The sequence below is a fragment of the Nomascus leucogenys genome, chromosome 16 (assembly GCF_006542625.1).
Source record: "Nomascus leucogenys isolate Asia chromosome 16, Asia_NLE_v1, whole genome shotgun sequence".
Taxonomy (NCBI): domain Eukaryota; kingdom Metazoa; phylum Chordata; class Mammalia; order Primates; family Hylobatidae; genus Nomascus; species Nomascus leucogenys.
In genome coordinates, this window is record NC_044396.1 from 33,588,874 (window position 1) to 33,605,189 (window position 16,316).

Below are 16,316 nucleotides of genomic sequence, written 5' to 3' on the forward strand. Positions count from 1 at the left end.
AAAATAGAAAAATTACCCGGTGTGGTGGCACGCTCCTGTGGTCCCAGCTACTCGGGAGGCTGAGGCAGGAGAATTGCTTGAACCTGGGAGGCAGAGGTTGCAGTGAGCCAAGATCGTGCCACTGCACTCCAGCCTGGGCAACAAGAACAAAACTCAGTCTCAAACACAGAAAAGTAGAAATAAAGTTTAACTTTGACCAGTTTTTATGGGTTATTTTATATGTTGGAATCAGAAGTAACCTCAAGACATTAAAACTGAATCAAAGACTAGGCAAGCCTGTATATCTTGAAGCACATGGTACTTGCATGTTAATAAAGGCTGAGGTGACTGAAAGGTATGATGAACACTTGGTGTTTGATTTTTTTTAGCCTTAATTTTCTTTTGCCTTAATTTTCTGTTTTTTTCTATATTTATTTTAGCGTTATTTATTTTTTTTAGCCTTAATTTTCTGAGGATTCATTAAACTTTGCCTCAGGACATTTCTGCCATGTGTTTGAATATCAGAAATTTTTTCTTGGTTAAATTTAAGATACAACACCGAAATCTTAACAGTTTTCTGACACTTGGTAATTTACTTTTCAAATTATGTGCAGATTCTATATTCTGCATAAAAAAACATTACCACAAAATTCTTTGTATTCAGTTATTTCATTTTTACACTAGGTTATGCTTTTTAAATTGCTTTCATGCAGGTATTATCAAGATAATCTTCCTTTTTTAATTTAATTTTTTTCATTTTGTTTTTTAGAGTCTTGCTCTGTTGCCCACACTGGAGTGCAGTGGTGTGATCACTGCTCACTGCAGCCTTGGCCTCCTGGGCTCAAGTGATCCTTCCAGCCTCCCAAGTAGCTAGAACTACAGGCATGCACTACCACACCTGGCTAATATTTTTTCTTTTTAATCTTTTGTAGATACAGAGTCTCACTTTGTTGCCCAGGTTCATCTCAAACTCTTGGGCTCAAGCAGTCCTCCTGTCTCAGCCTCCCAAACTGCTGGGATTACAGGTGTGAGTCACCATACCCAGCTAATCTCTCTGCTTAGAAAGTGGAGAGATACTTGTTGATACCGTGAAAAAGAATTTATCTTAGGTGGCAAATTCAGCTCATGCTAACAGAGAAATACATTTAGAGACATCTTACTATGCATGGAGCTGTCATCTTAGTGTAATTTTGCTAAGCTTATCATTATTTGAAAATAGTGCACATAGTCTAAGAAATAATATAAAATTATTGTTTAATGGCCAGGCGCAGTGGCTCATGCCTGTTTTCCCAGCACTTTGGGAGGCTGAGGTGGGAGGATCACTTGAGGCCAGGAGTTCAAGACCAGCCTGGGGAACTTAGTGAAACCCCATCTCTACTAAAAATACAAAACTTAACTGGGTGCAGTGTCATGTGCTTGTAGTTCCAGCTACTCAGGAGGCTGAGGCAGGAGGATCACTTGAGCCGCAGAGGTGGAGGTTACAGTTAACTGAGATCACACTACAGCACTCCAGCGGGGTGACACAGCAAGATCCTGTCTCTGAAAAAAAAATGCTTGGCTGGGCGCGGTGGCTCACGCCTGTAATCCAGCTCTTTGAGAGGCTAAGGTGAGCGGATCACATGCGGTCAGGAGTTCAAGACCAGCCTGGCCAACATAGTGAAACCCCGTCTCTACTAAAAATATAAAAATTAGCCAGGCATGGTGGTGCATGTCTGTAATCCCAGCTACTTGGGAGGCTGAAGCAGGAGAATCACTTGAACCCGGGAGGTGGAGGTTGCAGTTAGCCAAGATCACGCCGTTGCACTCCAGCCTGGGAGACAGACTCCATCTCAAAAAAATAAATTCTTTTTTAAATTGCTGTTTAAAAGTGAAGAGTGTTTACATAGATTATATTGATAGAACACTTAATGTCTGGTAGAGATGCCAGTAATCTTTTGTGTATTATGTTTTATTTGCAATATGTAAATCTGGTTTATTCCCAGGCCAGTCATATTTGTTGTAAGGTTTTATATTCCTGTTAGGCTTAACTCTTAAGTATTAAACCTAATGGGGTATTATTTATTTTTGAGATGGAGTCTCGCTCTGCCGCCAGGCTGCAGTGTAGTGGCGCGATCTCGGCTCACTGCCACCTCCACCTCCTGGGTTCAAGTGATTCTCCTGCCTCAGCCTCCCGAATAGCTGGGACTACAGGTGCGTGCCACCACGCCTAGCTAATTTTTTTGTATTTTTAACAGGATGGAGTTTCACCATGTTGGCCAGGATGGTCTTCTCGATTTGACTTTGTGATCTGCCCGCTTTGGCCTCCCAAAGTGCTGAGATTACAGGCATGAGCCACCGCGCCCAGCTATGGTGTATTTAAACAAATATTTATTAGCCTAGAAATATTGTGGTATATTAGCGTACCAACCTGAGAGTGAGAAAGTCAGGGATCTTGTGTTGATAGCCATGTGACCTTGAACAAGGCCCTAGGCCTCCATTTTACATCTATAGAATTAAGAGGTTGCACATCTATCTGTAAGGTAATGTTTACCAACTTTTAAAAAATTAGATCGAGACCACGGTGAAACCCCGTCTCTACTAAAAATACAAAAAATTAGCCGGGTGTGGTGGCGGGCGCCTGTAGTCCCAGCTACTCGGAGAGGCTGAGGCAGGAGAATGGCGTGAACCCAAGAGGCGGAGCTTGCAGTGAGCCGAGATTGCGCCACTGCACTCCAGCCTGGGTGACAGAGCAAGACTCCATCTCAAAAAAAAAAAAAAAAAAAATTAATGAACAAGATTGTGTTTGTGGATGTTGCTTAAGCCTAAAATTGTATAACATTGCAGATGGTCAGATTAGAATTATGAACTAGAGAGAAAATGGGGCTTTTTGCTGCCTTTGGATTAGGCATGAAATATTACAGTCATTACTAAATATATCAGCTAGATGAATTTAGAATTCTTGTAGTTGTTTTTATTGCCTGCTATATAGAGAGAAAATCCTGTTTTAGCTCTGGTTGTCAGTAACTGCTGATATAAAGGAAAATTTATGTGCTATGATTTCATACCAATATATTTAATGCCAGGTGAACCTCCAACTTACTTTGCATTCATGTACTAATGTGGTAAGTTATCCTGAATTAGGCACATACATGATTTATCTCCTTTGTGGATCTCTAGCTGAAAACAGAAGATGAATTTTTAATGCCCTGTGGAGTATTCAGTTTACATCCTCCTTATTCTGTAGTTTGGTTCCTTCACCCTCAGGTTTTTTTAATTGGTAATTTTTTTTTTTAACAGACATGGTCTCCACTATGTTGCCCAGGCTGAAGTGCAGTGGCTGTTCATAGGCACAATCATAGCACACTGTAGCCTTCCACTCATGGCCTCAAGCAGTCATCCTGCCTCAGCCTCCCATAGCTGGGACTAAGGGCACACACAACTGCACCCAGCTGGGGAAATTTTAAAGTTGCTTTGAGATAGATCTCATGGTCTTAATCACCAAATTATTCTATAAATTTTGGATTTTTGTATGATGGTACTTTCGTATAGGACAGACACAGGTACATCAGAATTAGATTTTTTCCTCTCTCTATTAGTCCATTTTCTGCTGATAAAGGCATACCCGAGACTGGGCAATTTAGAAAAGAAAGGTTTAATCAACTTACAGTTCCACGTGGCAGGGGAGGCCTCACAGTCATGGTGGCAGGTGAAAGGCACAAAGAGAAGAGAGCTTGTGCAGAGAAACTCCCCATTTTTAAAACCATCAGATCTGAGACTTACTATCACAAGGACAGCATGGGAAAGACCTGCCCCCATGATTCAATTACCTCCCGCTGAGTCCCTCCCACAACACATGGGAATTCAAGATTTGGGTGGGGACACAGCCAAACCGTATCATTCCACTCCTGGCCCCTCCCAAATCTCATGTCCTCACATTTCAAAACCACTCATGGGCCAGGTGTGGTGGCTCACACCTGTAATCCCAGCGCTTTGGGAGGCTAAGCTGGGAGGATCACTTGAGGTCAGGAGTTTGAGACCAACCTGGCCAACATGGCAAAACCCCATTTTTACTAAAAATACCAAAATTAGCCAGATGTGGTGGCAGACACCTGTGATCCCAGCCACTAGGGAGGCTAAGACAGGAGAATTGCTTGAACCCAGGAGGTGGAGGTTGCAGTGAACTGAGATTGTACCACTGCACTACAGCCTGGTTGACAGAGAAGATGCTGTCCCAAAAAAAAAAACAATGAGAAAGAATCATGCCTTCCCAACAGTCCCCCTATGTCTTAACTCATTTCAGCATTCAGAAGTCCACAGTCCAAAGTCTCATCTGAGACAAGGCAAGTCCCTTCTGCCTATGAGCCTGTAAAATCAAGAGCAAGTTGGTTATTTCCTAGATACAATGGGGGAATGGGCACTGGGTAAATACAGCCATTCCAAATGAGAGAAAATAGCCAAAACAAAGGGGCTACAGGCCCCATGCAAGTCAGAAATCCAGTGGGATAGTCACAGTTCCAAAATGATCTCCTTTGACTCCAAGTCTCACATCCACATCATGTTGATGCAAGAGGTGAGTTCACGTGGGCCGCTCCACACCTGTGGCTTTGCAGGGCACAGCCTCCCTTCTGGCTGCTTTCATGGGCTGGTGTTGAGTGTCTGCAACTTTTCCAGGCAGACGGTGGAAGCTGTCAGTGGATCTACCATTCTGGGGTCTGGAGGATGGCCTTCTCACAGCTATTCTAGGAGTGCCGCAGTAGCACAGTAGGGACTCCGTGTGGGGGCTCTGACCCCACATTTTTCTTTTTTCTTTTTTTTTTTTTTTTTTGAGACAGAGTTTCACTCTCCAGATTGGAGTGCAATGATGCAGTCTCAGCTCACTGCAGCCTCCACCTCCCGGGTTCAAGCAATTCTCCTGCCTCAGCCTCCCAAGTAGCTGGGATTACAGGCATGTGCCACCATGCCCGGCTAATGTTTTTGTATTTTTAGTGGAGATGGGGTTTCACCATGTTGGCCAGGCTGGTCTCAAACTCCTGACCTCAGGTGATCCTTCTCGGCCTCCCAAAGTGCTAGGATTGCAGGAGGGAGCCACCATGCTTGACTCTGACTTCACATTTTTCTTCCACACTGCCCTATCAGAGGGTCCCTATGAGAGCCCTGCCCTGCAGCAAACTTCTGCCTGGACATCCAAGCATTTCGATATATCTTCTGAAATCTAGGCAGAGGTTCCCAAACCTCAATTCTTGACATCTGTGCACTCGCAGGCTCAACACCATGTGAAAGCTGCCAAGGATTGAGGCTTGCACCCTCTGAAGCCACGGCCCAAACTCTGTTGGCCCCTTTCAGCCATGGCTGGAGTGGCTAGGATGCATGGCACCAAGTGCCTAGGCTTCACACAGCATGGGGACCCTGAGCCCAGTCCCCAAAACCACTTTTTTGTGACAGAGTCACTCTTTTGCCCAGGCTGGAGTGCAGTGACACAATCTTGGCTCACTGCAACCTCTGCCTCCCAGATTCAAGTGATTCTCCTGCCTCAGCCTCCTGAGTAGCTGGGATGATGGGCACATGCCGTGCTGACACGCCTAGCTAATTTTTGTATTTTTTGTAGAGATGGGATTTTGCTGTGTTGGCCAGGCTGGTTTCGAACTTGTGATCTCAAGTGATCCGCCCACCTTGGCCTCCCAAAGTGCTGAGATTACTGGCATGAGCCACTGTGCCCACCCTGAAACCACTTTTTCCTCCTAGGCCTCCAGGCCTGTGATGAGAGGGGCTGCCATGAAGACCTCTGACATGCCCTGGAGACATTTTTCCCATTGTCAGGGATTAACATCTGCTCCTTGTTACTTGTTACCGCAAATTTCTGCCGCAGGCTTAGATTTCTCCTCAGAAAATGGAATTTTCTTTTCTATTGCATTTTCAGGCTGCAAATTTTCCAAACTTTTACGCTCTGCCTCCCTTATAAAACTGAATGCCTTAAAAAAAAATGCCTTTAACAGCACCCAAGTCACCTCTCGAATGCTTTGCTGCTTAGAAATTTCTTCCACTAAATACCCTAAATCATCTCTCCCAAGTTCAAAGTTCCACAAATCTCTAGTGCAGGGGCAAAATGCTACCAGTCTCTTTGCTAAAACTTGTCAAGAGTCTTCTTTACTCTAGTTCCCAACAAGTTCCTCATCTCCATCTGAGACCACCTCAGCCTGGACTTTATTGTCCATATTGCTATCAGCATTTTGGGCAACGCCATTCAACAAGTCTCTAGGAAGTTCCAAACTTTACCACATTTTTCTGTGTTCTTCTGAGCCCTCCAAACTGTTCCAGCCTCTGCCTGTTACCCAGTTTCAAAGTCACTTCCACATTTCGGGCACCTTTTCAGCAGCACCCCACTCTCCTGGTACCAATTTACTGTATTAGTCCATTTTCATGCTGCTGATAAAGACATACCTGACACTGTGCAATTTACCAAAAAAAAAAAAAAAAAAAAAAAACTGTGCAGCTGGGGAGGCCTCACAATCATGGTGGAAGGTGAAAGGCACATCTCACATGCCAGCAGACCAGAGAAGAGATCTTGTGCAGAGAAACTCCCCTTTTCTAAAATCATCAGCTCTCATGAGACTTATTCATTCATGAGAACAACATGGGAAAGACCTGCCCCCTATGATTCAGTTACCTTCCCACTGGGTCCCTCCCACAACAGGTGGGAATTCAAGATGAGATTTGGGTGGGGACACAGCCAAACCATATCACCCTCTTTATAGTATTAGATGCTTGCAGTTATTTTAATATAAAAAATACTTTGTTACACTTGACCTATATATATTTTGTATGCTAAGACTTGAGATACGTTTTGTTGCTTCGTTATTTAGAAAAGCATGCATAAGATGACAGGTGAGGATAAGAATTCAAATTTGGTGACTTTTTAATCAGAATTATTTAAGATCTCATCAGAGCCTCCTTTTTACATGAAGTAAAGCTTGTGGTTAATCCTGCCTACACATACTAACTGGCTCAGATCCACTGTTAGTTTTTTGTTTTTGTTTTTGTTTTTTTAATACATCAGTAGGATTTTAACTATAGGCATTTTGATGTAGATTAATAATCAAATGTCTTTTAAATCAGTGTAGTGTAATTTCTGCTGTAGAAAATGGCAAGAATGTGCTTCCATGAAGTATAATTTTGAATTGGAAAGTGCATTTTCTTCAGACCATCAAGAGCAATTTTTGTCTTTCCATAATTTCATTCAACAATTTGTGAAAATTCAGCTTTCTTTAGTTTCTTAAAGCCACCGTTTGTATCCCATTATGTTCCCTTTTGATTTTCAGTGTGGAGGTTTCTTTTAAAAAACAAGGGTCCAAGACAAAACCGTGAGAGTTTAAGGTCACAAGCTAACTTGCAGTGAGAGTCTAGATCCAGATCGTAGTTCAGGTTAATTAGAACAAACATGGTGCTTAGATTTTAGAGAACCACTCCAAGAAGTGAAAGTCATCTTTGTTAAAGTATTCAAATACACAATATACAGAATATTAAAATGGCAAACTGAGGTCGGGAATTAATGCATGAGATGTGCCTATAACATAAATACTTTAAGAAATATATATATATATAATATTTCTATATAAATGAACATCATCCTTCATTTAATAAGGCTATTGTTGCTCAAAATGTTTCTGGAACTGCCTTTAGAGCTTATAATAAATGTTCTTTTGAATAGCCTCAGTGGTGGGAGATACTTTTCTTTCAGTGTTTTGCAATAGTCAGTAAAATATTTTTTGTCCACACCTTCTGAATAGAGGTGAGTGGCCAGGCTGGGTTAGAAGAAGATGCACAACTAAAGGAATTAGAGTAGCTTTCTCACATAGCCAGTAACTGGCTCAGATAGTGGTCACGTCACAGAACAAAATTTAAAGTTGCTAGCCTAACCTTGGAAATAAAAGTAATTAATCAAATTGTCTTTATCATGACTTCAAATATTTCTTTCTAGTATATTTGTGAAAACACTAATTTCACAAGGTAGCCTCTATTCAATTTTCTTTGGTAAAGCAGTCACCAAGCATTTGCTTTTTGAAGAAAGAAGCTGCATCAAAATTGTAATTCAAATGGATTTTATAAAACTGCTGTCATACAATGCAAAACATTATCTCTGTTACTCCACTCAAAGTGGACAGGATTTAAGCATTGTGCTTCCAACGTGTTGGTATTTTTGCAACATCACACTGAAAGATGATTTTCCTCTTCTGGACGAGAACAGGATCTACCTGATAAAGTACCACCACAACAGTGGTGGTATTGTCTGATGAAAACCTATTCCTAAAGATTTGGGTCCATGAAGTGACATGGACTGGTGGAATGGCTGTACTTTGAGTCATAAAAGGCCAAAAGCTTATGAAACCACAATTTAAAGTTACACGATTTGTTTTCAAATGTAACTACATTTTCATTATTTTCCTAGTGGCAGTTTTTGTCCTATGTATATCTTCTAAAGACTAGATTGTAAGACAGCAGGAATGAGAGTAGGAGTGGGGTTTGTTTGTTTGTTGTTAAGACAGAGTCTCACTCCATTGCCCAGGCTGAAGTGCAGTGGTGCGATCTCCGCTCACTGCAACCTCTGCCTCCTGGGTGCAGGCAGTTCTCTCTGCCTCAGCTTCCCGAGTAGCTGGGATTACAGGCGCCTGACACCACACCCAGCTAATTTGTGTCTTGTTTTTGTTTTTTTGTGTGTGTGTTTTTTTTGAGACAGAGTCTCACTCTGTCGCCCAGCCTGGAGTGCAGTGGCGTGATCTCGGCTCACTGCAACCTCCGCCACCCAGCTTCAAGAGATTCTTCTGCTTCAGCCTCCCGAGTAGCTGGGACTGCAGGTGTGTGCCGCCACACTCAGCTAATTTTTGTATTTTTAGTAGAGATGGGGTTTCACCATGTTGTCCAGGCTGGTCTTGAACTCATGACCTCGTGATCTTCCTGCCTCGGCCTCCCAGAGTGCTGGGATTACAGGCGTGAGCCACCGCGCCTGGCCTTTGTTTGTTTGTTTGAAGTAGCGTTTATCTCAGTATCTCCTCCAGTGCCGAGCACAGATGCTTTACACATAGTGAGCATTCAGTAAATGTTTATGGGGTTAAATTAAACTTATAGATGTGTAAGGGTAGTGTCTCTATATTCCTCTGGGTCCTTTGGTGTTACATCTTAACTATCTGTGTATAAGTGCTGAAATAAAAGATTTGGTCTTAAGTAGCCTAACTGGGGATGTCTACACATCATCCAGTCCCCCACTTTCAGGAAAGGATACTGAATTGGAAGCAGGAAAGCTGAATTCTAGATTGTTAGTTGCCAATCTAGATACTTGGCATTCTATGAAAAATGATAGTGGCTTCTGAATAGTCATTTCTTCAAAGAAGATATACAGATAACCTCAACAATACATGAAAAGATGCTCAAGTCGTGAGTCATCAGGGAAATTCTAATCAATACCACAATGAGATACCATAGCTGCAATCGCAAATATTGTCCAGGATGTATGCATTGCTGGTGGGAATGTAAAATGGTCCAGCTGCTGTGATAAAGTTTGGCAGTTCTTTTAAAAGTTAAATAGAATTACCATATGATCAGCAATTCTGCTAGGTATAAACTCAAAAGACCCCATTGAACATTTAAACATCAAAATAACTAGTAAAGAAAAGTGACTGAGTTCAAAAAATCTGAAGAAAATGCTAAGGAAAGTAGGATAAAAGAATTAGCAAAAATAGAAACAATTAGAAAATAGGACTCAGTAAATCAGCAGGATATAAGAGAGCTGGTTCAAAACAGTAGATGAACTTGTAGGACATACCAAGGGAAAAATAAGAAAGCAAAAATGCATAGATATGTTGCTATGAGAAAGGTTATATACCCAGAAATAGAGAAAAGTTTAAGAGATCTCTTCCAAAGAGGCATGAGATGACTGTTTTATGGTTGAGTGTATTTTAATCTTTAAGTAACATGATTCCCACACTAAACTGTTCTAGCATATAGAAAAAAATGGCAAATTTCCAAGTCAATGTTATGAAGCTGATATAATCCTGATAAACTGTGAGAATGCTACCCTCTAAAAAAGAGGTCCACAGGCAAATAGAAGCAATAATCCTGAATAAAATACTAACAAATCAAACCCAGACTGTAGTCAACGACCATTACACCATGATTAAGTAATGTTTATTCTAAGAAAGCAATGATGGGCCAGGCACGGAAGTTCATACCTGTAATCCCAGCACTTTGGGAGGCCAAGGCCGGTGGATCACCTGAGGTTGGGAGTTCCAGACCAGCCTAAACAACATGGTGAAACCCCTTCTCTACTAAAAATACAAAAATTAGCCAGGCGTCGTGGCGCACGTCTGTAATCCCAGCTACTCGGGAGGCTGAGGCAGAAGAATTGCTTGAACCAGCGAGGCGGAGGTTGCAGTGAGCCAAGATCGCGACACTGCATTCCAGCCTGGGTGACCTAGCGAGACTCTAAAAAAAAAAAAAAAAAAAAGAGGGAAAGGAGGGAGGGAGGAAGGAAGGCCGGGCACGGTGACTCATGCCTGTAATCCCAGCACCTTGGAAGGCCGAGGCGGGTGGATCACGAGGTCAGGAGATCGAGACCATCCTGGCTAACACGGTGAAACCCTGTCTCTACTAAAAATACAAAAAAATAAAAATTAGCCAGGCGTGGTGTCGGGTGCCTGTAGTCCCAGCTACTCAGGAGGCTGAGGCAGGAAAATGGCGTGAACCTGGGAGGCAGAGCTTGCAGTGAGCTGAGATCATGCCACTGCACTCCAGCCTGGGCAATAGCTACTCCGTCTCAAAAAAAAAAAAAAAAAAAAAAAGTATATATATATATATATAGTGCCTATTGAGGGCAGAGCTTTGGATGCTTGCAATGCAAATATCAAAACACAGGACAGGGCTGAGTGCGTAGATCATGCCTGTAATCTCAGCACTTTGAGAAGCTGTGGCAGGCAGATCGCTTGAGCTCAGGAGTTTGAGACTAGCCTAGGCAACATGGCGAAACCCCGTATCTACAAAAAATACAAAAATTAGCCAGAGCCAGGCATGGTAGCACACCCCGAAATCCCAGCTACTTGGTGGCTGAGGTGGGAGGATTGCTTGAGCACAGCAGGCAGAGGTTGCAGTGAGCAGAGATTGTGCCACTGCACTCCAGCCTTCAGCCTGGGTGACAGAGCAAGACCCTGTCTCAAAAAAATAATAATAACATAAATAAATAAAACAGGATGGGGGTGGGGGAGGGAGAGCATCAGGAAGAATAGCTAATGGATTCTGGGCTTAATAACTAGGTATTGGGATGATCTGTGCAGCAAACCACCATGGCACATATTTACCTGTGTGCACATCCTGCACATGTACCCCTGAACTTAAAAGTTTAAAAAAAAAAAAGATAATCATCTTCCCCAAAACTAAACTGCCCTCATGAAACTAATAAAAGGCCACCAAGTTAGGTGAATGAGAGTGGCCTGAATTCAGCCATTATTCTAGAGGTCATAGATTTGCAACTTCCCCAATTACTCCTGTAGATAACATCACCATTGTAGAAATGAAGATCGGCCTTTGGAGATGTCTTTTCAGGCTTTTGCATTTCTAACAACCGGATGGCCCCACCTGGACCTGTGACTCCACTGGTCCTGTGGCTTCCACCCAGAAGCAGACTCAGTGCATGAAGACCATTTTTTACACCCCTATGATTGCATCCCCAACCAATCAGTAGCACCCATACACTAGCCAGCTGCCCATCAAACTGTTTTTGAAAAATCTCTAACCTTTGAGCCTTCAGCAAGGTTGATTTGAGTAATAACTCCATCTCCCACATGGTGTGGCTGATCTTGTTTCAATTAAAGTCTTATCTAATGAAAAAAAAAAAAAACCCCAGGATGGAAAATGTGAACTTTCATAATTTATAGCCTGAGAAGTGAAATGGTTGCTTTTCATGGTACTGGATGGATTAAAGAAAGAGTACAACCTTAAATCTCTGAATCTCATCGCCAGGCACAGTCAGAATCTTCCTAAGAAGTTTCTAGTACTCTTCTTCAGCCACAGACAGCTTTCTGATAATTAAAAAAGCAAACTTGAAGTTTAATCAAATAAGCTGAATTAAAATGTCAGTTGAGTTGATACTTGCCATGTAAAATATGGCACATTGATGGAGAAAAGAGTGGGAACCTCAAAAGTTAAACAGGACTGATATTCCCAACCCCAGTGACTCTCCTCAATGGCCAAATCTGCTGCCATCTTCTTGGAGTGAAGAAGCAGGAACACCCTTACCTGGAGTTACCTGCAGGGTGAGCTCATTACCCTGCGGGGAGAGCCCCAGCTGCTTAGGGGACTAAGGTGGGAGAATCACTAAGGTGAGGTTCAGGCTGAAGTGAGCCATTATTGCACCCCTATGCTCCAGCCTGGGCAACAGAGTGAGACCCTGTCTCAAAAAAATAAATAATTTTTTAAAATTTAATAATTGGCCGGGCGAGGTGGCTCACACCTGTAAGCCCAGCACTTTGGGAGGCCAGGGCAGGCGGATCACCGGAGGTCAGGACTCCAAGACCAGACTGGCCAACATGGTGAAACCCTGTCTCTACTAAAAATACAAAAATTAGCTGGGTATGGTGGTGCAACCCTGTAATCCCCACTACTCAGGAGGCTGAGGTAGGACAATCACTTGAACCCGGGAGGGGGAGGTTGCAGTGAGCAGAGATCGCGCCAATGCACTCCAGCCAGGGAAACAGAGCAAGACTCCATCTCAAAAAAAAAAATTTTTAATAATTGCCAAGACATTGAGTTGCTCCTCTGTGGGGGTATGGCTAGTGCATTATTTATTACACAAGAATCATTGCATTATTTTAGGCAGTAGCCTTTTTTTTTTTTTTCCAGAAGTGCAAGTCTACAAGGGGTGAACTGTATTTGATATAGGAGAGAAACTTTGATATCAGGCAGCTGAATGTTTGTTTTTTTTTTTTTTTTTTGAGACAGGATCTCACTCTCGCCCAGGCTGGAGTGCAGTGGTGCAATCATGACTCACTGCAGCCTTGACCTCCCAGGCTCAAGTGATCCCCCCACCTCAGCCTCTTGAGTAGCTGGGACTTGTGTGGCACCTACCACCACACCTGACTAATTTTTGTATTTTTTGTAGAGATGGGGTCTCACCATGCTGCCCAAATTTGGTCTCGAACTCCTGGCTTCAAGCAGTCTGACTGCCTCAGCCTCCCAAAGTGCTGGGATCACAAGCATAAGCCCCCATTCACAGCCATTTCTGGCATTTTTTGCCCAGCATTGTTTGTGAGATTCATCTCTGTGGCATTTAGAAATAGTTTTTTTGCACTGCTGTGAAGTATTTCATTGTGTGTGTGTGTGTGCATGTGCGTGTGTGTGACACAAGTTTATCAATTCTACTGTTGATAGACATTTAGGTTGTTTCCAGTTTTGAGCTGTTATGCATAAAGCTACTGTGAACATTTTTGTACATGACGTTTGGTGCTCAAATTATATGCATTTTGTGTAAATACTCAGAAATACCCAGAAGTAAAATTGCTGATTCATAGGGAATGCATATGTTCAGCTTTTTTTTTTTTTTTTTTTTGGCAGGGTCTCCTGTCTCCCAGGCTGGAATGCAGTGCTGTGATCTTGGCCCCCTTCAACCTCTGCCTCCTGGGCTCAAGCAATCCTCCCACCTCAACCCTCCAAGTAGCTGGGAACACAGGTGCACACCACCACAGCTGGCTAATTTTTGTATTTTTTGTAGAGATGGAGCGTCTCACTGTGTTGCCCAGGCTGGTCTCAAACTCCTGGGCTCAAGCAATCCACTGGCCTCAGCCTCCCAAAGTGCTGGGATTACAGGCATGAGCCACCACACCAGACCATTTTCCTGGTTTTCCGTTGGGTTGCCTGTCTCTTTCTCATTGGTTTAAGGACTTCTTTATATATATACTTTGTTTTTTACTATACATATTAAAATATATTCTATTAGTCTGTGGTTTGGCTTTCACTCTGTTAATGTTGAATTTTTGTGAACAAAAGTTCTTAATTATAAGATCATTTAGATTATTTTTTTCTAGGCCTGGCATGGTGGCTCATGCCTGTAATCCTAGCAATTTGGAAGGTCGAGACAGGCAAATCACTGAAGGTCAGGAGTTTGAGACCAGCCTGGCCAACCTGGTGAAAACCCATCTCTACTAAAAATGCAAAAATTAGCCGGTCATGATGATGGCGTGCCTGTAATCTCAACTGTGCGGGAGGCCGAGGCAGGAGAATCGCTTGAACCTGGGAGGCGGAGGTTGCAGTGAGCTGAGATGGGGAGGCGGAGGTTGCAGTGAGCTGAGATGGGGCCACTGAGCTCCAGCCTGGATGACAGAGTGAGACTCCATCTCAAAAAATAATAATAAAAATAAATAAATAAATAATTTTTTAAGGCTGGGCACGGTGGCTCACACCTGTAATCTCAGCACTGTGGGAGGATGAGGCAGCAGATCACCTGAGGTCAGGAGTTCAAGACCAGCCTGACCAACATGAAACGCCATCACTACTAAAAAAATACAAAATTAGCTGGGTGCGGTGATGCATCCCTGGGAGGGATGAGGCAGGAGAATTGCTTGAACCCAGGAGGTGGAGGTTGCAGTGAGCCAAGATCGCGCCACTGTACTTCAGCCTGGGCAACAAGAGCAAAACTCCGTCTCAAGAAATACAAATAAATAAAAATAAATATATATTTTTTCTTTCTGTTGAGTGCTTTGTTTGTTCTGTTTAAGAAATCTTTGTTTACCTGAAGGTCACAGAGCTATTCTCTTATGTTTCCTTCTAGAAAGTGTAGTTTTCCCTTTCACATTTAGAATTACGATCCATCTAGAATTAATGTTTCTCTATGGTATTAGAGGTTGGCTAAGATTTATTTTCTTTCATATTAATATCCAGTCGACCCAGTATCGTTGACTGAAAAGGCCATTCTTTCCCTGCTGTACTGCAGAGGTGCCTTAGGTTACTGTCTATGTGTGGGGCTCAATCTGGACTCCTTCAATTCTCATGGACTAGGGAACTGAGGCCCCTGCATCCTGTGGCAGCCCGTTTCTATCATTCCTTATTATTTCTTTCAGAATTATCTTGTTGGAGCAGATATGAAGGTGAGGTACTTTGATTGCTCACTTGATTTTGGGGGTTTTTCTTTTCTTTTCTTTTCTTTTTTTTTTTTTTTTGAGACGAGTCTCTCTCTGTAGCCCAGGCTGGAGTGCAGTGGCGCAATGTCAGCTCACTGCAACCTCCGCCTCCCAGGTTCAAGCAATTCTCCTGCCTCAGCCTCTCGAGCAGCTGGGATTACAGGCGCCCACCACCACGCCTGGCTAATTTTTATATTTTTAGTAGAGATGGGGTTTCACCATGTTGGTCAGCCTGGTCTCGATCTCCTGACCTCGTGATCCACCCACCTCAGCCTCCCAAAGTGCTGGGATTACAGCTGTGAGCCACCACGCCTGGCCTTCAATTAAATACCCCTACTGTAATACTGTAGGATACTTTTTTATCAGGCAGAAAATAATGGAAAATTTAGCATTCATTTATTTCGCAATTATTTATTTTTGGGAAGCTCAGGTTATTTAATATGTATTATTTTTTTTTTTTCCCTGAGACAGAGTCTTGCTCTGTCGCCCAGAGCTGGAGTGCAACGGCGCAATTCTCCTGCCTCAGCCTCCCGAGTAGCTGGGATTACAGGCACACACCACCACGCCCAGCTAATTTTGTATTTTTAGTAGATACAGGGTTTCACCATGTTGGCCAGGCTGGGCTTGAACTCCTGACCTCGGGTGATCTGCCTGCCTCGGCCTCCCAAAGTGCTGGGATTACAGGCATGAGCCACCACGCCCAGCCAATATGTGTTAATTCTATGTTCCTTTTTGTAGTTAAGAAAACTTTCTATTTAAAAAACTGTACTCTGAGACCACTCTGGGCTAGGTACCCTTATACATATTATGTCTTTTAATCATAAAGTAGAAGGTATTTAACAATTCTCCTACCCCACCCCCCTTTGTTGAGACAGGGTCTTACTCTGTTGCACAGGCTGGAGTGGCATGATAATAGCTCACTGTAGCCTCGAACTCTTGAGTTCAGGCAATCATCTTTCTTCAGCCTCCTGAGTAGCTCAGACTACAGGCACATGCCACCACACCCAGATAACTATTCCCATGTTTTGCTGTTGAGGAAACAAACTCAGAAATTAAATGACTTGCCCAAGGTCACACAGCAGGTAAATAAGTGGTAGAGCCAATATTCAGTCATGTCTTTTTCTCTAAATCACACAGCCGCATGGATATGCAATCTGTAGGGTTCAACTTAGTTAGAGTAAATATTTATCAACTTGGTTATGT